The sequence below is a fragment of the Pan troglodytes genome, chromosome 5 (genome assembly GCF_028858775.2).
Source record: "Pan troglodytes isolate AG18354 chromosome 5, NHGRI_mPanTro3-v2.0_pri, whole genome shotgun sequence".
NCBI classification, from domain to species: Eukaryota; Metazoa; Chordata; class Mammalia; order Primates; family Hominidae; genus Pan; species Pan troglodytes.
Window position 1 is genome coordinate 60,476,526 of NC_072403.2, and position 25,190 is coordinate 60,501,715.

Sequence of the window (25,190 nt, forward strand, 5' to 3'; positions counted from 1 at the left end):
ATATGATCACCATGTCTCATCATTGAGGGCACAGAATGGAACGGAGAATTAGACGAGTTGACAGAAGCAGGCTTCAGAAGATGGGTAATAAAAAACTATGATGAGCTAAAGGAGCATGTACTAACTCAATGCAAAGAAGCTAAGAACATTGATAAAAGGTTAGATGAATTGCTAACTAGAATAACCAGTTTAGAGAGGAATATAAACGATCTGACGGAGCTGAAAAACACAGCATGAGAACCTTGTGAAGCCAAATCGACCAAGTGGAAGAAAGGATATCAGAGTTTGAAAACCACCTTACTGAAATAAGGCATGCAGACAAGAACAGAGAAAAAAAGAATGAAAAGGAATGAACAAAGCCTCCAAGAAATATGGGACTTAATAAAAAGACTGAACCTATGATTGATTGGAGTGCCAGAAGGAGACAGGGAGAATGAACAAGCTGGAAAACTCAGTTCAGGATATTATCCAGGAGAACTTTCCCAACCTAGCAAGGCAGGCCAACATGCAAATTCAGGAAATACAGAGAACACCATTAAGATACTCCACGAGGAGATCAACCCCAAGACACATAATCGTCAGATTCTCCAAGGTAGAAATGAAAGAAAACCTGTTAAGGGCAGCCAGAGAGAAAAGCCAGGTCACCTACAAAGGGAAGCCCATCAGGCTAACAGCAGACCTCTCACCAGAAGCTCTACAAGCTGGAAGAGATTGGGGACCAATATTCAACATTCTTAAATCAAATAATTTTCAACCCAGAATCTGAAGTTTGAAGACACTTTGAAACACATTTTTAAGAAAATGAAAGGCAAGCCACAAACTGGATGAAAATATTGCCAAATATATATATATCCAGCAAAAGACTTGCATTTAAAATATATAAATAATTCTTACAATCCAGTAAGAAAAACATATTAACTTTGAAAATTGACAGAAGATTTGATGGGCCTTTTGTAAAGTATAATTTTAAAATGACTAAGAAAACAAGAAAATGAGCTCAGTACACAGTAGTTTTTAAAATGCAAGTTAAAAGCGGAATTAGATACTGCTATTCATCTACCAGAATGAGTAAAAGAACTAATGATATCAGATATTGGCAGGAATTTGAAGGAACTGGTATTCTTTTCTATTGCTGGTGGATTTATAAAATGATACACCAACTTTGCCACACAGTTTGGCAGTGCTTTAGAAAGTCAAACATATAGGTACTATATGATCTTGCAATTCCACTCATGGCCATTTATCTAAAAGAAATGTTCACAAAAAGACTTATGCCTGGATGTTCATAGCAGCTTTATTTATAATAGTCAAATTCTGGGGAAAACCCAAATGTCTATCAACAAGAATATGCAAACTGTTATATATTCGTATGGAATTCCTCAGCAATATATAAAGGAACAAACCACTGATACATGCAAAAACATGGGTGAATCTCAAAAATATCATGTTGAGAAAAAAGTCAGATGCAAAAGAGTACATTCTGTATAATTCCATTTATAAAAAGTTCTGGTTTGCATAAAACTAATATATAGTGGTAAAAATCAGATAATCAGTTCTTTGGGGATGGTGATTAGAGTGGATTAATTGGAAAGAGCTATGAGAGAACATTTTAGGGTGATGAAAGTATTCGAGATGAGAATTGGGTTAGTGATTACACAGGTGTGTATACATTCGCCTTGGAATTTCAGTTGGGAGTTAGATGGCAGAAAGGTGGGCCTGACACTGCTGGGAAGATTGTGACTAGAAATAGTGGGTTTGTGCAAATATAGGTTCCATTGATTTACAGGTAATAGTAGAAAGTGAAGGAATAAATATTGCTGAAGCAAAACATAAAGAATGAGAACAGGGCCAAAGACAGAAGGCCCAGGAGCACCTCCATGTGAGAAGAAGGGAAAAAAAAAATAGAGCCAGCAAACAAGAAAGAACCAAAGGTCAAGGAATTCTACTTCCCAAAGCCAGTAATCTTTCTTATCCCCTAGGATGAATCATTGTTTGAAGGATTTAAATTAGAATGCCTTTACTAAGTAACTTAGTAATCAGAACCATATTTGGCATGGAAAAAGAGCACAGGCCAGAACTCTGTTCTGCTTTTGTGATTCTGTATGAGCTATATCCAACATTTTTATCATAGTTAACAATCATCAGTAATTTGTTTCTGCTATTAGTAATTACAGCAGAAAAATCAGTGATGGAGATGTCACAGCTGGTGGGACAAGGGGATTCTTTTCCTGATGATTTTCTTCATCTGTCATGGAAAGAAGGATACAGAGTGATTCAGAAATAAATGGTGCTTTAAACATGATAAAGCTCTTTTTAAGTGTAGTAAAAAGTCATCTCACACAGGTGTCTCCATGAAGGTCTAATGAGTTCCATGAGAACAAAGAGAGTGTGCTTCATTCATCTTTGCCATCCTCTTAATAACTAGTATTGAAAACCTACTATGGGCCAGTGTTCTGATAGGTATTCAGCTAAAAAGATGAATAAAATGGTACCAAGTCTTCCATTGCTCCAAGTGTGAAAATCCAAAAACCCATCCAAATATGCCAGGACAATTTTTTACAATGGGAGTAGAGCCAAAAATGTATAAAATATTGAGAAAATATTTCATTGTATAGTCTTCTACACTAGAATTTAGCCAGAATGAAGACCCAAAATGATAAAAACCATTCTCTTCCTTCCACTTATAGCAAAGAGATATATAAAAGTATTAGATTTGGTGAGATTTTCTTCTTGTTTGTATAGGTTGGAGAGGATTTCTAGAATTGTGGATGTCACATAAGATTTCATAAAGCAATTCTCAGTTATTCTATGCTTCAAAATAGAGCATGCAGTCATCACAAACTTAAGTAAATACCAAATTGTTGTTTCAGGAAAGATTTATTACTCTAGTTCACTGTAGCTGTTATTGTGACTTGTGATGCATAGCAGAGAAGTCTGCAGCCCAGTCCCCAGCAGACCATAATTGTTGCCTGTGCACCCATATGGGACATTAACATTAAGAAATAGCTCTGTCCTTCATAACACCTGCTATCATCTAATGATGAACATGCCACAGCAAAATTTTCCTTTACCAATACAGCTTTATGAATTTTCATTGTTTTGAATTTTAATAAAAGATGCTTTTTTCACTGATTTTGAGCAAAATTTGCTCAATACTTTGGAATCTCTTGAATTGATCTTACAAATGAATTGCAGCAAACAACATGCATGCTAATTGATAATGTTGAGAAAATGACAATCAAAATGATTGTGAATAAAATGAAATTGTTTCATGTTTTTGTGATTAACATTTGACATATGTCAGTTGAGATATCTGATATATGTCAACAAAACAATCATTAGACTCCTCTCAGCAAAGTAATGCCACAAAGTACATCATGCTATTATAATTCTGCCAATGTATTCAGTGTGATTTCTAAATATAGAACACTCTATAGGGCACTTGCTGTTCAAATCACTATGTAGCTTCCTTTGGTTCTGTATCCAGAGGTCAACACATGGTGGAACGAAGAAACCCAGTTGCTAATTCCAAGCTTCCATTTACTCCCTGGGAAACTCTATTTAGAACACACAAGTAGACTTTTCCCAAACTATGGCCCTAGCACATGCCCCACCGATTTCATATTTATCCTTGGGAAAGCCACATTATCCGTCTTTGTGATATTGCCTGTGTTAGTAACTGGAGTTCATAACTATTGTCAGTGTATGTGTATTAGTAAAGTAATTTCTTTGTTGCTGTGTGCAGGCAAGTTCAGCTCTTTGGGATGAATATGCTGCAAAGCTGTGTTCTATGGACAAGTATTTCTATTAATATACATTTTTCCAGTAATCCAATATGAAAAAATTAAGACTATTTATTTGTATTCATGTTCCCAAACAGACTTGATTTTTGTAAGTGATATGGGGTTTAATCACAATGTAGGCGAAAAACCATCAAGTCTAACGTCAGAAGTCTGAATTCAGCCTCAATTTCACCAATTAGTTCTGTGAACTTTCATGAACTGTTAAGCAGTTTGGGCCTCATTTTCTTTATATATAGTAACTAAGTAATACTCTTAACCTTCTTATTTCATTATTACATATTGGATTTTTTAACTGTAATATGGTATTTGAAATTTTATGTATTATTATTGCCATTGTTGCTTTCGTTGGTAATAGCAGTAGAAACGATTGATGGCAGAACACTGGTATTGAATGTTTTGTTTTGTCCAAATAAGACTATGCTGTTAAAAAATCTCAGCCTAGTTCTGTATAGAATATAACACTGAGGTAAATTAGATTTTAATATCAATGTTTCACAATCTTTTTAGGTCTTACCTATAGAATTAACAGTCCAGCCTGCTTGAAATGAAGCTTTTCAGCCTGAGAGAAATGATTATTACTCAAACTAAGGATTTTTTTTTTATCAGGAGTGAGTGTTCTACATTAGTTGCTGGATCTTTTCTCACCTAGGCTGAGAGATTACTGGCAGTGGTGTGAAACAGGTGGAGGAAGTGAAATGAGGGAGTAAAGTGGGTGCTCTTGGCTGTGCTTTGAATCAAATGTTCCTTAAAGTCTTTTAAAAAGCAGAGAGGAGCTGGTTTGCAGCTTGAGTTCTCTGCAGAACAAACTCTGAGTTGGAGTTTAACCAAAAGTTCTTTATCAAAGTATCCTTTGGATCAATCTCTGTAGAACAGAGAGAGGAAAGCAACATTGAACAGAGCAAGACATTGAGTTGTGATGCAGGCCTAATGAACTTAGGTTAAAAAAAAAACTTATGATAAACTTATTATAAAAGAACACGGATGAGTTTGGGAGCCAATCCTATCAAGGTTTTAATACTGACTGCTTTTGCAGTCTCCCCTGTTGTGGTGGACTGGGTACTGGTTAATGATGTGAATTCTGCACTAAAGCCACCTTTCTTTGTCCACCTTCTAGCTGTGTGATTTAGTGAAGGCTAGCTTGCTTCTCTGGACTTCAATTTTCTCATCTGTAGAATAAAAGTAACCACCTGCACATATAGAGTGTGCCTCAGAGACCCCACAGAGAAGCTCTGGATTTAGAATGACCCTTCAGAGTGACAAGGATGTGGGCAGAGATGGCCCAGCCTCTGCATGCAAGGAGTGGTCTGTCATTTAGAAGTGGACTTCCCTGGGAAAGGGTCTGACTTTTATTAAAGCAGTTGGCAGCATCCAAGGCAATTGCTGAAGGGGCTGGCAGCTGAAGGCTGTCTACCAATGCACACCCATAGCAGGGGCAACAGGTGTCTTCCTGAGAGGTAGTCTAGGCACAGTGCATGGTCCACAACAAGCCCCTCCAAGCTGAAAACTTTCATAGCTGGAGGGAAGGCAAAGGAGAAGTAAAGGAGTGGGGAAAAAAGAAAATGAATGCTTATTTAATATTTGTTATGTTCTACACACTGGACTAGACACTCTCTTTGTTATCCCATTTAATTCTTAAAACTCTCTCTGTGTGCAGGTGGTTACTTTTATTCTACAGATGAGAAAATTGAAGTACAGAAAGCAAGTTAGTCTTCACTAAATCACACAGCTAGAAGGTGGCCAAAGAAAGGTGACTTTAGGGCAGAATTCACATCATTAACCAGTACCCAATCCTGCCACAAGAGGGGAGACTGCAAAAGCAGTCAGTATTCAAGTCTGAATAGGATTGGCTCCCAAACTCATCTGTGTTCTTTTATCTTAATATAACCTAATGCCCTATCTGATCTATTTGACATGAAGATTATCATTGAATATTGAACAAATGTTTAATGGCCATCCAGCTCAACGTGCATTCTAGAGTAGCTTTAGTGTTTTGTTTTGTTTTTTTGTAGTAGTTGTTGTTTTTCTCTGTCTGTTTACAGTGCAGAGAATTTCTAAAAATGTGAAAACACTTATCAGAGAAATGTTATATTGTGTTACAAATCAGGATAAATACCTTGGTTTTTTGAGTAATTCAAGCAAAATCTAATGGAAAAATGATGGAGAAGAGAGTTCATTCAAATACTCCCAGTCCAAAAGCCAATTAACATTGTTATCCTGATATTATTCACTGTTTAATACAGCAGAACAGTTTTATATTTCTGAGTGAAGTTGTGTTTTGTGAAATGAAAAAGATTCTTATCAGTTAAATCAATTGAGTTCCAAATTGCAAGCTGCTGATATTATGGCTTTCATAATATGTCTTCAATAACACAAGGAAATAGGAGAGGCAGATATTTCCATGTGAAAATTGCAGTAATGTTCAGCAACTTGTAATAATTAACTCTCTCAAAATCTGGTGCTGTGCCAGATAAATTATTTCAAAACCACACTTTCTTTTTTCATTTATTTTATTTAAACATCATTTATCATGTTAATAAAGCATTTTATTATTATAATAATAAACTTTATTATAATAACTTTATTATAATAAAGTTCTTTATTATTTAATAAAGAACTGAGGCTGTTCTTTAAAACACTAAAACAAAGATTATTAACCCAAATTGTCCAAATGATAGATTTTAAAACATGTCCTGAAAACAGACAAAAATAAATAAAAATAAAAGCACCTCTTCAAGATTTTAATAAGGAAAAAAAAGGAATGTTCTCAATATTTCTACAGCAATTCTACAAACTTAGAAATAGGACAAAACCAGCACATTATCTAGGTAATAAAATGTAGCATCTTTACATTCATTGCATGAAATAGTGACATGCATTGATGTACAAAACACATGTGTTTCAAGGTAAGTCAACTCTGATTAATGAAAATGTAACTGAACTTGAAATTCAAAGTTAAGGGCTCTATACCAAGCTATGCCACTTACTAGTTATATGACCTGACTGAATAAGGCATCTCTCTAAACTCTAGGTTTTTTATTTTTAAAATGAGAATATAAAATAACTAATTCTTGTGGTGTTGGTAGTATAAATTTAGGCAATATATGTAAAATACACTTTATAAACATTCAACATTAAATCCTAATGCCTGTGTGTGATATTATGATTCATTTCCATCCGTGGTTCCTAGTTCGTAACTTTCATAATCATTGTCACAATCTTAGTTATAATGTTGGAGAAATTTAGGGCTCAGAAGCAAGCCTGAGGAAACAAAAGCTTTCTCTCTGAACTTCTGTCCTACTTTTACCCACCCGAGATAGGACTGTAGTCCAATTATAGGTCATAAAACCCTCATTCTAGAGAGGGTCCTGCCTCCTACTCCAGAGGAAGGAATGCTGCACAGAGAGATCAAGAAGAATCTGAATGGACAAGGCTTGCTGAGTTTAGGCCACATCCTTTTTGTCCAATCACATTTTGACATAGTTGTCCATGCTTTAATCATTGACAACCAATGAATTCTCCATAAAAGGCCCAAAGGATGGAGTTCCAGGAGCTTCTGGAGAGCTGAACACATTGAGCATGACAGGAAGGTGAAAAACTCTTTCACATGCCAGGAAGTTGGTGCACCCCAACTCTACAGGGACAGAAGCTGCTGCACTTAGAAATCCTCCCAGACCTCACCCCATGTGTCTCTTCATCTGGCTCTTTATTTGTATCTTGTAAAATATGCTTGATAGTAAGCCAGTAAATATGATTCCCTGAGTTCTGTGAGCTGCTCTAACAAATAAATCAATCTCAAAGATGGGATCGTGGGAGCGCCAACTTGAAGCCAATTGGTCAGAAGTTCCAAAGGCCTGGAATTGCGACTTCAGGGAAGGAGAGGATGATCTTATGGTGTTGAGTATTAACCTGTGGGATCTGACACTGTCTCTGGGTATATAGTATTGGTACTGAATAGGAGGACACCCAGCTGTTGTCCACTGCTTGTTGTATGGTTAAAAACCCCTCACTTTTGGTCAGAGAAGTCTTATTCTGCGTTGATTATTATTGTGGTGGTGTGAGAGCAGAAGAAAAACCCATTTAAGAGAGCACTTCCCAAAGCACTGTGTATACAGTAAACTGTGGTCCAATGGGAAAATACAAATTAATATAGCCAATAACAGTGTACGAGAAGCTCTTTCTCCCAAAACTCTTGCCAACACAGTACATAGCCAAAAATCATCTTTTTATTTATAGAAGTATGACATATTTTGTTTTAATTCATATTTCAATAATTTTGAGTGAAATTGGACAACTTTATACACCTTTAAAATATCTTTCTGTTATGAACTGCCTGCTCTTCACCTTTGCTGGATCGATGTATTTTACGTATTAATTTATAAGAGCTCTTTAAAAAATAAGGACATTAATATATTTAACATGTCTGACAAATATTTTAGCCATTTTTTCTCTTCTCATTTGACATTATTATTGTCATGTAGTTATTTTATGTTTTATGGAGTCAAGCTTTCTTTATGACATCAAGCTTTCAACTATCACTTAGAAACAATTTCTCTTATTTTGTTTTTACAAAATATGTTCTACATTTCTGTCTAGTACTTTTATTGTTCCCCTTTTTAAACTTATATTATTGACAATATCAAGGATTGCCAAAGATTTTTAAAAACTGGTCTGCTCATATATTTCTGGTGGATTTATAAAATGGTACATCAACTTAGTAACACAGTCTGACGGTGCCTTATAAAGGGAAACACATACTTTCTAAGTGATCTAAAATTCCACTCCTGGTCATTTACCCAAGATAAATGAAAGCCTATGTTCACAAAAAGACTTATGCATGGATGTTCATAGCAGTTTTACTCATAATAGCCAAATCCTGGAAACAACCCAAATATCTATCAACTAGAGAATGGGCTTTTTTGTGCTACCCAGAGAGGGGTCCATATGGCGATATTCTAGATTCCTGTTGTAACTTAAAGGGAAACTTTTACAGTGTACAGAGCCCTTGATGTCCTGCAAATGGAGGAGGAGGATGTCTTTAAGTTCCTTGCAGCAGGAACCCACTTAGGTGGCACCAACCTTGACTTCCAAATGAAACAGTACATTTATAAAAAGAAATGTGATGGCGTCTATATCATAAATCTGAAGAGGACCTGGGAGAAGCTTCTGTTGGCAGCTTGTGCCATTGTTGCCATTGAAAACCCTGCTGATGTCCACATCATATCCTCCAGGAATACTGGCCAGAGGGCCATGCTGAAGTTTGCTGCTGCTACTGGAGCCACTCCAATTGCTGGCCGCTTCACTCCTGGAATCTTCACTAACCAGATCCAGGCAACCTTCCAGGAGCCACAGCATCTTTTCTTTACTGATTCCAGGACTGACCAATGCCTCTCACAGAGACATCTTATGTTAACTTACATACCATTGCTCCATGTAATACAGATTCTCCGCTGTGCTATGTGGACATTGCCATCCCATGCAAGAAGGGAGCTCACTCAGTGGGTTTGATGTGGTGGATGCTGGCCCGGGAACTTCTGCACATGTGTGGCACCATTTCCTGTGAACACCTGTGGGAGGGGATGCCTGATCTCTTCTTCTACAGAGATCCTGAAGAGACTGAAAAAGAAGAGCAGGCTGCTGCTGAAAAGGCTCTGACCAAGGAGGAATTTCAGGGTGAATGGACTTCTCCATCTCCTGAGTTCACCGCTACTCAGCCTGAAGTTGCAGACTGGTATGAAGGCACGCAGGTGCCCTCTGTGCCTATTCAGCAGTTTCCTTCTGAAGCCTGGAGTGCTCAGCCTGCCACAGAAGACTGATGTGTGGCTCCCACCGCTCAGGCCACTGAATAGGTAGGAGCAACCACTGAATGGTCTTAAGCTGTACTTGCACCGGCTGTTAAGCAATATGGAAATAAACATTAATTTTTTTAAAAAAGAGAGAGAATGGATATGCAAACTGTGATACATTCACACAATGGAATTACTCAGCAGTATAAAGGAACAAAACACTGTTACATGCAAGAACATGGGTGAATCTCAAAAACATGAGAGAAAAAAAGACACAAAGGAGTACCTCCTGTATAGTCCCATTTATATGAAATTCTGGGATGGGTAAAAACTAATATAAAGTGGTAAAAATCTGACTTCTGTTGACACCCAAGATAAAGGAAGCTCTCTACAGCCTTTCTCTCTCACCAATGGTCACCAAAAACTCTAGAGAGGATACAGAAAACAGCTACTTAAAGACTGAAGTAAGCCCAATGGGAAGGGAGTAAAATCTTGAAAACCAACTGGTATCATGGGGAATTTCCTGAATTCTTGTTTCCTCTTTTATCTTCTGGCTATGATGTGAGGGCACGTGGGGTCCTAGAACTGTGCAGCCAGCATACAGAGTAAAAATGGGAATAAATACCTCGCATCAAGCAAAAATAAACAGCATGGCAGACATCTAAATATAAAGTACAGTTAGCCCTTGAATAATACTGGTTTGAACTGTGCTGGTCCACTAATATGTGGATATTTTTTAATAAATATATTGAAATTTGTTTTCAAGATTTGCAATAATTTGAGATAACTCACAGACAAACCATGTAGCCCAGAAACATAAAAAAAAGTGGTGTAAAAGTTAGGTATGTTATCAATGCGTAAAATATATGTAGGTACTAGCCTATTTTATTTACGATAAAATATACACAACTCCATGATAAAAAGTTAAAATGTATCAAAATTTACACAAACACAGACCATACATGGCACTATTTGCTGCTGAGAGAAATGTAAACATAAAAATGCAGTATTCAATTATAACTGGATAAAATTACAGCATATACCATACTACTGTAATAATTTTATAGCTACCTCCTATTGCTATGGCAGTGAGCTCTAGTGTTGTGAGTTTCCACTTAAAACGCTGTGTGATGCTAGTCATCTCCACATGAGCAGTTTGTCTCTCCAATAAATTGTGTATCACACTAAAAAGTGATCTCTTGTGGTTCTTGTGTATTTTTCATGTTTACTGCAATACTGTAAACCTTGAATAACACCATGAGACCTATACAGAGTGTCACTAGTAATGCTAAAAGTGCTCCCAAGAAGCAGAGGAAAAGTTGTAATATTACAAGAAAAAGCTGAATTGCTTGATATGTACCACAGATTGAGGTCAACAGCTGCAGTTGTCCACCATTTCAAGGTAAGTGAATCCAGTGTAAAAACAATTGTTTAAAAATTTTTAATTTTAAAAAAAGGAAGTTTGTGAAACCATCCCTGCAGCTACGCCAGCAGGTATGAAAACATAGCACTTTTTGTGAAATACATTTTATCTCGTATTGAAAATATAGCTTTTATGTGGGTGCAGGATTGTTGTAAGGCATACCTATAAACTCTAATATGATTTGAGAGAAAGTAAAGTCATTATATGACCACTTAAAGCAAAAGGAAGGTGAAGGATCTAAAGCTGTAGAATTGAATGCCAGTGAAGGGTGGTTTGATAATTTTAGAAAGAGGTTTGGCTTTTAAAATGTCAAAATAAAAGGAGAAGAAGCTACTAATGACCAAGAGGCTCCCTGGAAACCAGGGAGTTTCCAGATGCCATTAAGAAAATCATTGAGGAGAAAGGATATCTGCCTGAGCAGGTTTTCAATGCAGATGAAAGATAATGCTCTATTCTATGGGGAAAAAATGCCACAAAGGACATTTATTAGTAAGGAAAAGGAGTGATCACCAGGACTTCAGGCAGGAAAGGACAGGCTAACTCCACTGTTTTGTGGAAATGTGTCAGGTTCATGATCACGATTGTCCTTATCTACAAAGCTGCTAACCCCAAAGCCTTGAAGGGAGAAAATAAACACTAGGCAACAGGAACACTTCTTCTGGATGGGATACATCGATGCTTTGTCCCTGAAGTCAGGAAGTGCCTTGCCAGTAGGTGACTGCCTTTTAAGTTCTTATTTGGCAAAAATACCAATAAATTGATAATGAACAACGCCCCCAGACACCCAGAGTGTCATGAGTTCAACAGCAAAGACATCAACTGTTCTGCTTGTCCCCAAACACAACGTTATCTAATTCAGCCTCTAGATCAGGAGGTCATAAGGACCTTTAAGGCTCATTACACACAGTATTTTATGGAAATGATTGTCAATGCTATGGAACAGAATCCTGACAGAATATCATAAAAATTGTGAAGAACTACACCAGTCAAGATGCCATCATCTTTATGGAAAAAGCTGTAAAAGCCCATTAAGCCCAAAACAATAAATTCCTCCTGGAGAAAACTGTATCCAGATGTTGTACATTACTTAACAGGACACACAACAGAGCCAATCAAAGAAATCATGTAAGAGAGTGTGGATGTGGGAAAAATGATGGTGGGGGGAGAGGTGACAAAGGGTTGTCATATATGAATCTTGGAGCTAATAGATAACTATACCAGAGGAATTAACAGAAAATGATTTGGTGAAGATGAGCACTTCAGAACCAGTGCCAGAGGATGAGGAAGAAGACATAGAAGAAGCAGTGCCAGAAAACAAATTGATATCAGATAATCTGGAAGATGGGTTTGAATTACTCAGCACTGCTTTTTATTTCTTATATGATATTGAATACTGCATAATATTTTTAGAGAAATTTTGAAAAAGCAAAAAAGTCCATTAGAAATTATAGTGTAGTTCCATAAAATTATACTGAGTATGCCTGCCTCTCTTGCCTCCCCTTCTTCTACTTCCCCCAGTTCTTTGGCCTCTGCCACCCGTGATACAGCAAGACCAACTCCTCCTCTTCCTTATCCTCCTCCTCAACCTCCTCCTCAACCTACTCAACATGAAGATGTTGAGGACAAAGACCTTTATGATGATCCACTTCTACTTAATGAATAGTATATTTTCTCTTTCTTATGATATTCTTAATGGCATTATCTTTTCTCTAGCTCACTTTATTATAAGAATACAAAATATATAATATAGCATACAAAATATGTGCTAATCAACTGTTTATGTTATCATTAAGGCTTCTGGTCAACCGAAGGCTATTGACAGTTAAGGTTTGGGGAAATCAAATGTTATACACAGATTTTTGATGTATGGGGGTCAGTGTCCATAAACCCCACATTGTTCAACTATACAAGTTTTAAAAATACATCTCAAGATATAATCTTTATGACCTTGGGCAAGAGAAAAATTTGAGCTCTAATGAGCAAACTCATTCAAAATCAATGCAATGATTCATAAATAAAATGAATAAATTGGACTTCATCACAATTAAAAAACTCTGCTCTTTGAAGAGTTTTAAGAACTTTTAAAATACATTAATTTTTAAGCCACATTGGAAGAAAATATTTCTGAATTAAGTAGCTAGTTAAGGACATGTGTTGAGAATATGTAAGTGACTCCCAAAATTAATAATAAGAAAACTTAAAACCCAATTGAAAACTGGGAACAGTTTGAGCAGACATTTTACCAAAGAAAATGCATGAATGGCTAATAAGCACATGAAAAGGAGTTTAACAGCATTTGTCATTAAGGAAATGCAGCTCAAAAACACAATGAGATATCACTACATACCTCTTACAATGGAAATAAAAACATCAAACAATACCAAATTCTAGTGATGATGCACAGCTACTGGTGCTCTCATACATTGCTGGTGGGAATGCAAGATACTACAGTCGCTTTTGAAAACAGTTTTACAGTCTTAAAAATTAAATACATCCTTACTATATGACTCAACAATCCTACTCCCAGATATTGGTCCAAGAGCAAAAAAAAAAAAAAAATTCACACCAGGAAAACTATATGTAAATATTTATAGTAGCTTTGTAGCATAATCGTAACAAACTTCAAACAGCCCAAAGGTTCTTTTGCTGCCAGATTGATAAACAGATGATGGTACATTCATTCATACAATAGAATACTATTCAGCCACACAAAAGAATACATTATTTATAACTCACAACAGGAATGAATCTCAAGTACATTACTTTCAATCAAAGAGTCTGGACTCATAAGGTTACATACTGTGTGATTCTATCTACATCACTTTCTGCAACAGCCAAAACTATAGCAATAAAGAAGAGATCACTGGTTATCAGGAGTTAGCAATGGGGAAAGTGGCTACAAAGGGCAACCTGAAGGAATTGGTAGGATAATAAGATTTGTTATTGTGATGTTGGGTGAATATGGGCTTACATGACTCCGCATTAATCAAAGCTCATTGAACAATACACCACAAAGTAATTATTTTGGTATAGATTAATAAGCTAGTTATCCAAGTTAATTTCTTCCCCTATGACTACCAAATCTCAAAAAGAACAAATGGTCTGGGCATGGTGGCTCATGCCTGTAATCCCAAGACTTTGAAAGGCGGAGACAGGTGGATCACTTGAGATCAGGAGTTCGAGACTAGCCTGGCCAACAAGGCGAAAGCCTGTTCCTACTAAAAGTACAAAAAAAGCCAGGCATGGTGGCACACTCCTGTAATCCCAGCTACTTGGGAGGCTGAAGCAGGAGAATCAATTGAGCCCAGGAGGCAGAGGTTGAAGTGAGCTGAGATCGTGCAACTGCCCTCCAGTCTGGGCAACACAGTGAGACCCTGTCTCAAAAAAAAATCATAAATGAAATAATTATATGTAAATTCTTCGAACGTAAATTTAGAAAAAAAGTTAATTATTTTACATACTGTGTACTACAGCTTTAAGCAATGCTTGTATTTCTTTTTAATGAGATGAGGTCTCACTCTGCCACCTAGGCTGATAACAGCTCACTATAACCTCGAACTCTGGGGATCAAGCAATCCTCCCCCCCTTGCCTCCCAAAGTTCTGGGATTACAAGTGTGAGCCACTGTGTCCACGTATAGAATGCATTTTTTACTTATATATGTCTTTTTATGTTTTCGATTTTGGAATAAAATGTTTTTCAAACGTCTCATTGACTGAGCTAAGGGATGCTCAGATAGCTGGTAGAACATTTCTGGATTTCTGGGGTGTGTCTGTGAGGGTGTTTCTGGAAGAGCCTAGCATTTGAATCAGTAGACTGTCAAAAAGATCACTCTCACTTTACTGGCATCATTCAATCTCTTGAGGTTCCAAATAGAACGAAAAGGAGTAGGAAGGGCAAATTTGCTCTACTTTTTTGAGCTGGGAGATTCATCTTCTCCTACCCTTTGATATTGGAGCTCCTTATTCTCAGGCCTTCGGACTCCAGTAGTGCATCCCTCCCACTCTTGTTCTCAGACCTTCTCCCTTGGACCTAGAGTTAAACCAATAGGATATGAATCTATTTATAACACACACACACACACACACACACACACACACACATAACCTGAATTATGTGTGTATATATATATTTTCTATTGGTTCAATTTCTCTGGATAACCCTAATTAATATAAATTAGTCTCAGGGCTCAAAGAAAATAAATCATTATGAAATAGAGAAATGAATAGTAAGATGTAAAATTGTACGTATGTGTATGAATCACATATATTATTTAAAAGTTCTTGTTAACTTTATAGATTGGTGTATTAAGAGCAGGGGGAATAGTCACTGAAGAACATAAGATCGATATAGCTTGTATATTTCTCTCCACCCAAATCTCATGTTGAATTCTAATCCCATTGTTGAAGGTGGGGCCTAGTGGGAAATGATTGAATTATGAGGGTGGATCTCTCATGAATGGGTTAGCACCATCTCCTTTGTGCTCTTCTCATGATAGTGAGTGAATTCTTGTGAGATCTGGTAATTTAAAAGTGTACAGTGCGCCCCCTTTGCTCCCACTCTGCCTTGTGAGACACCTGTGCTCCCTTCGCTTTCTACCATGACTGGAAGCTTCCTCAGGCCTCCGCAGAAGCAGATGCCATTATGCTTCCTGTACAGCCTGCAAAACCATGAGCCAATTAAACCTCTTTTCTTATAAATTACCTAGTCTCGGGTATTTCTTTACAGCAATGCAAGAACAGCCTAATACATATACTGTGTTTTAGAATATATATTATGTATATAAATATGTACCATTTACTTCTTGGGCAATACTTCTTGACATTAAGAAAGTATCTTGGTTATGAATCAGAAGGGCCTGATATGACATGAGGAAGACTGACAATAAAGTCTACCTTGAGAACAGGGCATTACCATTTCTTAGATGTTCAGGGCTATCCAAAGCAAAATAGTAGGATAATTTCTATGTTTTGTGTAGTCCTTGGCATATTACTACATTGTAGAAATATGAAAATGTTTTGTAGTAATCTAGTTTATCTATCCCAAGTGGATTATTTTAAATTTCTCTGTTTATAAAAGGATCGTAAACTGACTTTATTTGCAAACATTTGTGGAAAAATAAAGCCAGATCTTCTCTTGTGTTGGAGAAAACTCCTGATTGTCATTGAAAAGGTGACCCTACTTAATACACAGTGTTCCGTTCAGCTCAAACAGGCTCTCAGAAAGGTAACTTTGGGTCAGGAATTTAAAAAAATGTCACATCATTATATTAGTGCTCTTCTTTTTAGAAGAACTTACTGGCATGTCTTCTCATTGTTTGCTGTGGGTGAGGTTTAATATTTAGAATTTCAAGATATAACTATGCCATATCATATATATATATATACATATATATATATATAGCATCATACACTTTATATATACACACATATATATATAGCATCATACACTTTACAAAATATAAAGATTAGTTTTTCAACACCCAAATCCCATGTAAAATACATACTGCACTGAACACTCAAGGAATTAATTGTTGGGTAATTAAATTCTCAGTTCCTTTATTTTCCATCCAGAACTCTTTCTCCCCATTTAGTTTGCAATTTCTAATATATTATGAACTAGGAAATTAGAAAGCAAAGCTTAATAAAAGTTTTGATAAAATAAGAATAGATAGTCTCTGAACGCTGATCTAAACGAACTATTCTATAAGTGAAACACACATGTATTTAAGACATGTATTATCTGTGCAGAGGAATTTCAGCACTATTTTCAGATTCCCTGGATAGGTTCTTTGTGGTTTTACCCTGCTAGAGGACAAACACAATTTGTGCTTGTATATTTTATTGTAACTATTGTTTAGCATTTTCTTGCCCTTAAAGTCATTTTTTCCAGCACATAAAAAAATTAATTTTGTGGTAATAGCTATACTTCATTTTGTACCTGATTCTATACTGTTCAGCTATAATTTAAGGGGTGACTACTATGCCTAATCCTATTCTAACACTCACAATAATTCTGCAAAATAAAAATATTTTCCTCTCTTAATACATAAGAAAACTGAAGTTAAAATTATTGAGTAATTTTTCAAACAGGATACAACTAGGAAGTGGCATTGTTGAGATTCATACCCTCTGTCCAATCCAAAATTCACAGATTTCTTAGCATTTAGCCCCGTGCTGTCTGACTGTTTCTTCTGTATTTGGAGAGAATGCTGTAGTCTTTAATCAGCCTCCTTTTTGTCAGTATCTACTAACTAAGCAACATTTCTAGGGAAATCTTTAGAGAGCCTATTCTCATTTTCCCTTCAAAGGAGAAAGAAGGGAGGATAGAACATCCCCAGTGCTGGCCAAGGTTGCAGTCTGCATTCTGTGCTACCAGATCTGGAGTTGCACATTCTTGCTGAGACAACCTAGGAAGCTCAGAATAAGAGGGACAGACAAGTTGGTTGGATCACAAGGTTTAAATACCACTGATGCAAAGTACTATTACTAGATTAGGCAACATAAACCATGAATCTAGTGGGTAGCTCAGGATCAAGAAAATGAAACCAATAAAGAGATTAGGTGAGGGCAGATACGGTCAACACTGAGTAGGAGTGGGATTCGGGGTATTATTAGTGCAATCACAGGCATTTGCAACTGGCAGTAAGATCCTAGAGGGAAGAGATTATGTCTCATTTTTTCATAGACTCCTCAGCACCCAAGAGAGTGTCTTTTTTGTTAATTGCTGTATTTAAGGGTAATCATGGAATTGGACTGGACTGCAAACATGCAGCAAAGGTCCACTCGTCTTAAAATAGATAAGAACTAGAATTCCTGTGCAGGGGTGGAGTGGGATGAGAACACACGGCTAAGACATTTCCTTCCATTTTTAGGCTGTCACCCTCGGAAAACCTGGCAAGGACTCTGTCACAGTGACACTCACAGTAACTTACATATCAACTCTTGGTAGCCCTGATCAGACATTTTAAATCCTCCCCATTTCGTCATAGCTAGTTTCTCAATGAATATTGATTTTTTTTGTTTGCTTTTGTTTAGTTTTGCTTGTTCTTGATGGACAAATACAGTAATTAGATGTCTAGAGGCTCTGCAAAGGTTTGTCTGTGCATGCAGTAGAAAGAACAAGTGGAGAGCTTTTTTCTCACTGCAGTGCTGGTGCCTTTGGCTATCATTTTTATTTCTGTTAAGACTGTCATAATTCTTTTTTATTTTCTCATCTTAGCCCTGGACTCTCAGGCCTTTTATGATATATGTAACTCAATGGGATAGTATGAAACAAATGCATCTGCATGAAGTCACTCAGCTTTGGTTCTAGTATTCTATTCTACCTGGAGTAATTTGCTGAAGTGTAGAATTATTAACAAATTTGTGAGAGCTAACAAATATGATTCCCCAGATTCAGAGTCAAACACTTCTTCACCGTAAACCAATTCTTCACGTAGGTCCTGGGCCAGTGTACTTTTGCAAGATGTTCAAGGTATAAGATGTCATTTTTGACAGCACATGTTGATAGTTAGCAATGGTCAAAAATAATTGTCTCCCTCAAAGCACAACTATTGTAATGTACATGCACCTTTTTCTGTCAACTATAAATTTGAAAACAAAATTACACTGCTTTGCAAGTGTTGAAGCTCTTTACGTTGCACTTTAAATAAATGATATTTTATGAGGAGAAACTGGATGTTTTCTTATTGTACTGAATGAGTTACCAGGGTGTTCCCTTGTCACTTATTATATCCCCTATACAGTGATGATATGAATCATCATCATTATAATTTTATTTTAGTTTTTATAGGTTTTAAAATTAATTTCCCTTAATTTGTATCTTTTTCTTTTAAAAATATAATTAGTTTTCTACATGAATTTGTTCATATCTTAAAATGCTAAGAATGCCTATAAATAAAGCAAAGTAAACTTTCTCTAGTCTGCCATACTAACCTGAAGACTTGATCTAAATTTACAAAGAAGAATGCTGTTTCCTTCCAAAATCAATCCCATCATTAGGGTGAAGAAAGAAAACCTGGAAAGGTTTTTCTACAATTGTATCATTAGTACCACGTGGAACTAAAATAGTTGTGAGAAAGCTGCTTCTCTCTGCTAGAGGAGGAAACAGATGTGAGATTTAAGAGGACAAAGGAAAAAGAGGTAGGTGCTCTGTGCATTAGGTGTGATTGCTTCTGTATTAGATCTCTAACGCTTCATAACAAATTACTACAAACTCAGTGGCTTATAAAAATACTCATATATTATCTCATTGTTTCCCTGAGTCAAGAGTTTGGTGTTTTAGCTAGGTCCTCTGTTCAGTGTCTCTCAAGACAAAGTAAAGATGATGGCTGTCTTCATCTGCATTGGGAGACTTGACTAAGGAAAGATCCACTTCAAAGATTTCTCAAGTTGTTGGCAGAATTTGTTTCCTGTAGATGTGTGACTGAGGTCCTGTTATCTTGCTGACTTGCTGCCAGGGATTAGGATTACTCTCACCACCCACAGACCTCTACCAGGTCCTTGCCATGTGGCTCTCTAACATGGCAGATTGGCTCCTTTGAGGCAAGCAGGAGAGTTTCTCTCATCCTTTGAATCAGTTCTTTCAGCAATGCCCCTGCTCTCTTTTAAAGGATCACTTGATTAGATTAGGCCCACCTAGGATAATCTCCCTTTTAATGAACTCAAAGTTAACCGATTTAAGACCTTAATTATATCTAAAAAATCTCTTAGCCTTTGTCATAAAGTGTGACCTAATCGTGGGAATGAAATTCATTGTATTCAGAGTCCTGTCCTCACTCAGAGAGGGGATGATACAGAGAATGGACATCAGGGGGCAGGAATCATGGATGTCATCTCAGATTCAGCCCACCACAGCCTCTTTAATTTAATGCTTGTTCTAAAAAGAGCAGTATGCATTCTGCTGATTGCTATCCTTGAAGCACATAAGATTTTTTTTCCTAGAAATCAGGGCTGCTACTTCAAAGTTGAAGTAAATGTGTGAGATAAAGGACAAATGAGAAATAGCACTGTGGAAACAAATTATCATTTTACTTCCAGTTGTATGGTGACCCTGGCTAACCCTCTAACTCCCCCAAAAAATAATACCTAAAAATGCACAGCATTTAAAAATATCTCTAATGCATCAATGAGCTATCAATTTAATAAGAAATACTTAAAGGCTTAAAGCTAAATGAAAACACACTCCCATGATGGTAAGCTAGGCATTGACATTGGTGTTTATTTGCAGATTGTTGAACCCAGAGACTGAATGTACTTGAAAGCAAGGAGACAATGAATGCCCAGGAGCTTCAAAATGGAAAGTCAAATAGAAAACCCTTCACATAAAGCTAGAATCCCGCCATGTAAGAAGCTATTTATTTTCTTTTGTTGGAATTCTTCAGAGAAACAGAACCAACAGGATAAGAGCAGAAAGAGAACTAGACAGGGGGAGAGTTGTCTTAAGGAATTGGCTCATGTGATTGTAGAAGTCTGACAAGTCCAAAATCTGCAGGGTAGACTGGAAGGCTGGAGACCCAGGTAAGAACAGCAATGTGAGTTCAAAGGCAGTCTACTGGCAGAATTTCTTCCTACTTAGAAGAGGTTAGTCTTCATTAACACCTTCTACTGCTGTGAGGCCCACCCACATTATGAAATGTAATTTGCTTTATTAAAACTTCATTGATTTAAATGCTAATTTCATCTAAAAATACCTTCCCAGAAAAATCTAGAATAATGTTTGACAAAATATCCAATTGCTGTGGCCTAGCCAAATTGACACGCAAAAAGTTAACCATCATGTCCCTTCAGGTTTGTGTGAACTAGAATTAAACATGCCAACTTAAGGGAGACAAAAAAAATTGTCTCAAATTCTGTCACAGAATAGAAAAAAGACAAAACATTTGAGTATAAGATAATTCATAGGCAGGTTTGTAGTCTGTATTAGTCCGTTCTCACATTGCAATAAATAACTATCTGAGACTGGGTCATTTATAAAGAAAAGAGGTTTAATTGGTTCCTGGTTCTGTAGGAGGTACAGGAAGCATGGCTGGGGAGGTCTCAGTAAACTTACATTTATGGCTGAAGGTGAAGAAAAAGAAGCCACATCTTACTTGGCCAGAGCAGCAGGAAGAGAGAATGAAGGGGAAGGTGCTACACACTTTTAAACAACCAGATCTCACGAGAACTCACTCACTGTGATGAGAACAGCAAAGGAGAAGTCTGCTGCCATGATCCAATCACCTCCCACCAGGCCCCTCCACTGCATTGGGGATCACAATTCGACATGAGATTTGGGTGTGGACACAAATCCAAAACATATCTTAGTCCAACCAAATTTACCCTAGCTTGGTGTACTGAAAATAACTCAAAAGTTTAAAGCAACCCCAGGTACCTGATAGAAATGAATACAAACCATCCCCCTACTCTTCAAAGTAAGAAGAGTACCTTCACATAGGCCTCAAAGTATATTACATAATATTCCCCAAAATATGAGTTCACCATCGCAAATCACACACACACATGCATGTACCAAGAAGGCATCATGAAGAAGAGTGAGCAGAAAAAAAACCCAAAGTAAAATAAGAGTTTCTGGCCATCACTGTAAGAGGAGTAACTGAAATAAAACAGGTACAGTTTGGAAAGAAGAATCACAGCTTTCATTATTTTGGGTTATATGATTGTCTATATAAAGTACCCCAAAGAGTCCACAGATAAATTTTCAGCACCCATAGAAGAATATAACAAGTTTGCTGGACACGTTATCACTGCAGAAAATTAATTGAATTCCAACTGAATTTCCTGTCAATAAAAAGGTAGAAAATATAATCATAAAGATGCGTTACTTACATTACCATAAAAATATACATATCTAGGAGTAAATCTAAAAAGATGTATAAGACCTTCATGAAAAAATATAATACTATAATAAAATATATTAAAGTCTAATAGCAAGATATAACAAGTTCATACATTCAAAAATTAATGCTGAAAGATTTCAATTCTTATCGATTCAATGAAATTACAGTAAAAATTCTAACATTCTTAGAGTTACTTTAATAAGATAGTAATTAAGACTGTGGAGTATATGTGCAGAGATTTAAGTTATAAATGAAAACAGACTGGAGAGTCACAAAACAGTGCCCCAAAATATACAGAAACTTGACTTATGATAGAACTATACTGTAGATCAGTGATGGAAATATTTATATGAAATTAAAAAATAAATTGATCTCTATCTACTTACCCCCAAACGAATTCATGAGTGATTAAAATCTAATGTAAAAGGTGAAACCATAAAACTTTCTCAGCAGGAATATAGGAAAATAATTTTGCTATAGGAGACATATCTTACAGAAGACATAAATATATAAACCATAAGGAATACTTAAGAATCTTCTGCTCTTCAAGACTCCAGAAAGAGAATGAGAAGTCTACCAACCTATGGGAAGAAGATGACTGCAATGCAAATAATTTACAGAGGACTATTATCCAGGATAAACAAAGAACTCACATAACTCTACAAGAAAAAGATAAGCAATAAAGGTGAGCAAAATATTTGGATTGACATTTAACAGAAGAAGCACCTGAGTGATCAATAAACATGTAAGATGATATTTAAAATCACTGGTAACCAGGGAACTACAAATTTAAAATGCACACCTCCAAGATTTATAAAAATTTAAAACCATCCAAGTGCTGGCAGGGATTTGGAACAAGTACATTTGAACTTTGCTGCTCAGAGTGGAGTGTAAATTGGAAAACAATTAGGCATTGTCATTTAAAGATTATGTTCATGTCGTTTAACCCAGAATTTCTATTTCTAAATACATACTGTAGCACAATGCTTCCCAGGTTTTCAAATTATGACACATGTAAACAATGAGAGTATGCAAATAATGTATACTGGTGTAAACTTTAGGGATTATGAGAGCACTCATAATGAGGCACAGATTTTAAAAGGCTATTAGGTTCTCTTTGGATTATACAATTAATATTTTAAAGTAAATTTTTAAATATATGGAATTCAATATTAAATTTATCTGAAAGTTCTAAATATGATTTAAAATATTTGAGAATGTTCAACTTTTTCATGATTATAACTTTATCAGACTTTTACTTGAAATTGCCATATGCAATCTTTTATCATGACTCCTGCATAATGAACACTATACATACTCAAAAACCAGCATCAGCAATAATTCACTCAAATAGGTGGTAAAAAGTTTAAAATTAATTTCTCAAAATCAATAAACATGCACAACAGTTCTAACTATATTTAGAGTATAAAACAGATCTTCCTTTTCTTCCAAGGTAAAGTTGCAAATAATGCAAAAATGTGAACATATTTTGAATTCAATTGGTCTTTTTCATGTCAACAATTTCAAAATCATACAGAAGTATGAATATGTATAAAGCCAATTGTAGCAAGCCTTTTTCTTAATAGAAGTGCACATTTGTCAAAATTAAACAGAATTATCTGTTATATTTGAAGGCAGGAATTCAGGAATAACATCTGGTGGCCCCAAAACCCAAGTCTTGACCAGTCTCACCTCTGCTTTTTTGGCTGTGTTTTTTAGGCTGTGCTTTTTGGCCATCTGGAACACAAGCTCTCAGCAGTTCCTAGGGCCCCTTATCCACCATGGGCAATGGTTCACTTTGAAGCCAACGTTTAAAATAGATGTCCATGTGACAAGCATTTTAGCATCTCAGGACACTTAGTGTGCTCACAACTGAAGGAGAACATGGAGTACCATATCTGACTCCATTTTGCTCTGGTAATCCTCTGAGAAGAGTGTAATGAAGCAGCCAGTGTTTGGAGCAACTTGTCCAGGGATTCTGGAGCTAACCCAGGCCTCAGTAGATAATCTCAGGATGGAGACCACTATTTTGTAGCACAATCTGTAACTTAACATGGCACAACTCTTGAAAAGCTCTATTATAGAAAAACTCTTTCACATGTCATCAAGCATGTGTACCAAAATGTTCATTGAAGTACTACTAGTAAAAGCAAAAATTATAGGAAACAAACCAAATGTCAAACAAGGTAAAAAATATGAGACAATGGAATAGTTTACTCCATTGAAAATGAACATATTCTAACCACATGCAATAGCATAAGCCAAGAGTATAATGCAGAGCAAAGAAGCAAGTTAAAAATATAGACAAATTAAGCAATATATTATAGACATTTACTTGGATTTTATAATACAATATACATAGTACATGTTATAAGTAAGAATAAATTTTAAAAGAAAAAAACACAAAAATTTATGATCATGACTCATTCGAGAATGGAATGGGAAAGAATCAGAAAGTGACACAAGAGGGACTTCAAAGTTAACCATAACGTTCTTCTGTCCCCACAAAATGGAGGGTGGCTACTCAAGTGATCATTGTGTTCTTTATGTCTTACTATTTATGTCTTTATGTCTTACTATGTCTATTGTGCTTTATCTTACTGTATTTTATGTTATTTTATTCATAATCTAATAAAAACAAACAATGATAAGACATATCCTGGATATTTTTAAATCTAAGTGGTCCCTAATATGAAAGCAATTATGTAAGTAAATGCAGCCATTACACTTAAAATCTCTACTATTTATTATAACTGGAATACAGAACTGTACAGAATGTTGTTTTGTTCTTCTCAAGAAGGTAATATCTCTAATTCTTATGAAGAAAATGCTATTTTTTAATTTTTGTATAAAAGTATATTCTCTATTATTGTATCCTAATGCTTGGATGTCCACACTCACATTGCTAATTAAGACTGGATCTGTCACACTGGAGTAAATGTACCCCCAAGATGTAAAAAAAATAAGCCAGGGAGCACTCAAATCCATAGGCCCAACATTTATCTATTTCTTCATTAACTTTATGATTGACTAATATTGGCTTATCATGAGGCCAAAAGAGGTGACCAAATCTAACAAGATCTCAGCCTTAGGAGAGCTCATATTCCAAAGAAGGGAGAAAGCATAAACAAACATTGTGCATAGGAGTGAGCTCCTATCTACACAGTAGACCCTGTAAAACAAAAAGGGCTTCACTCTTAAAATCTTGAAAGTCTACATAAGAGTTGTGTAGCCCCCAGATGAGGAATCAGATAGCTGGAAGGAAATTACAGACCACCAGGAACTCTTGGTGAAAAAAGTGTAGCTCAAAAGCAGTTGGACACTCAGGTTTGTACTGTATGT

The 25,190-nt window shown here is 36.2% G+C and overlaps 1 pseudogene; it reads left to right on the forward strand.

The window, feature by feature from the left end:
* The first annotated feature begins 8,800 nt into the window (after positions 1-8,800).
* LOC472041 (small ribosomal subunit protein uS2-like) lies at positions 8,801-9,676 on the forward strand (annotated as a pseudogene).
* Positions 9,677-25,190: the final 15,514 nt, after the last annotated feature.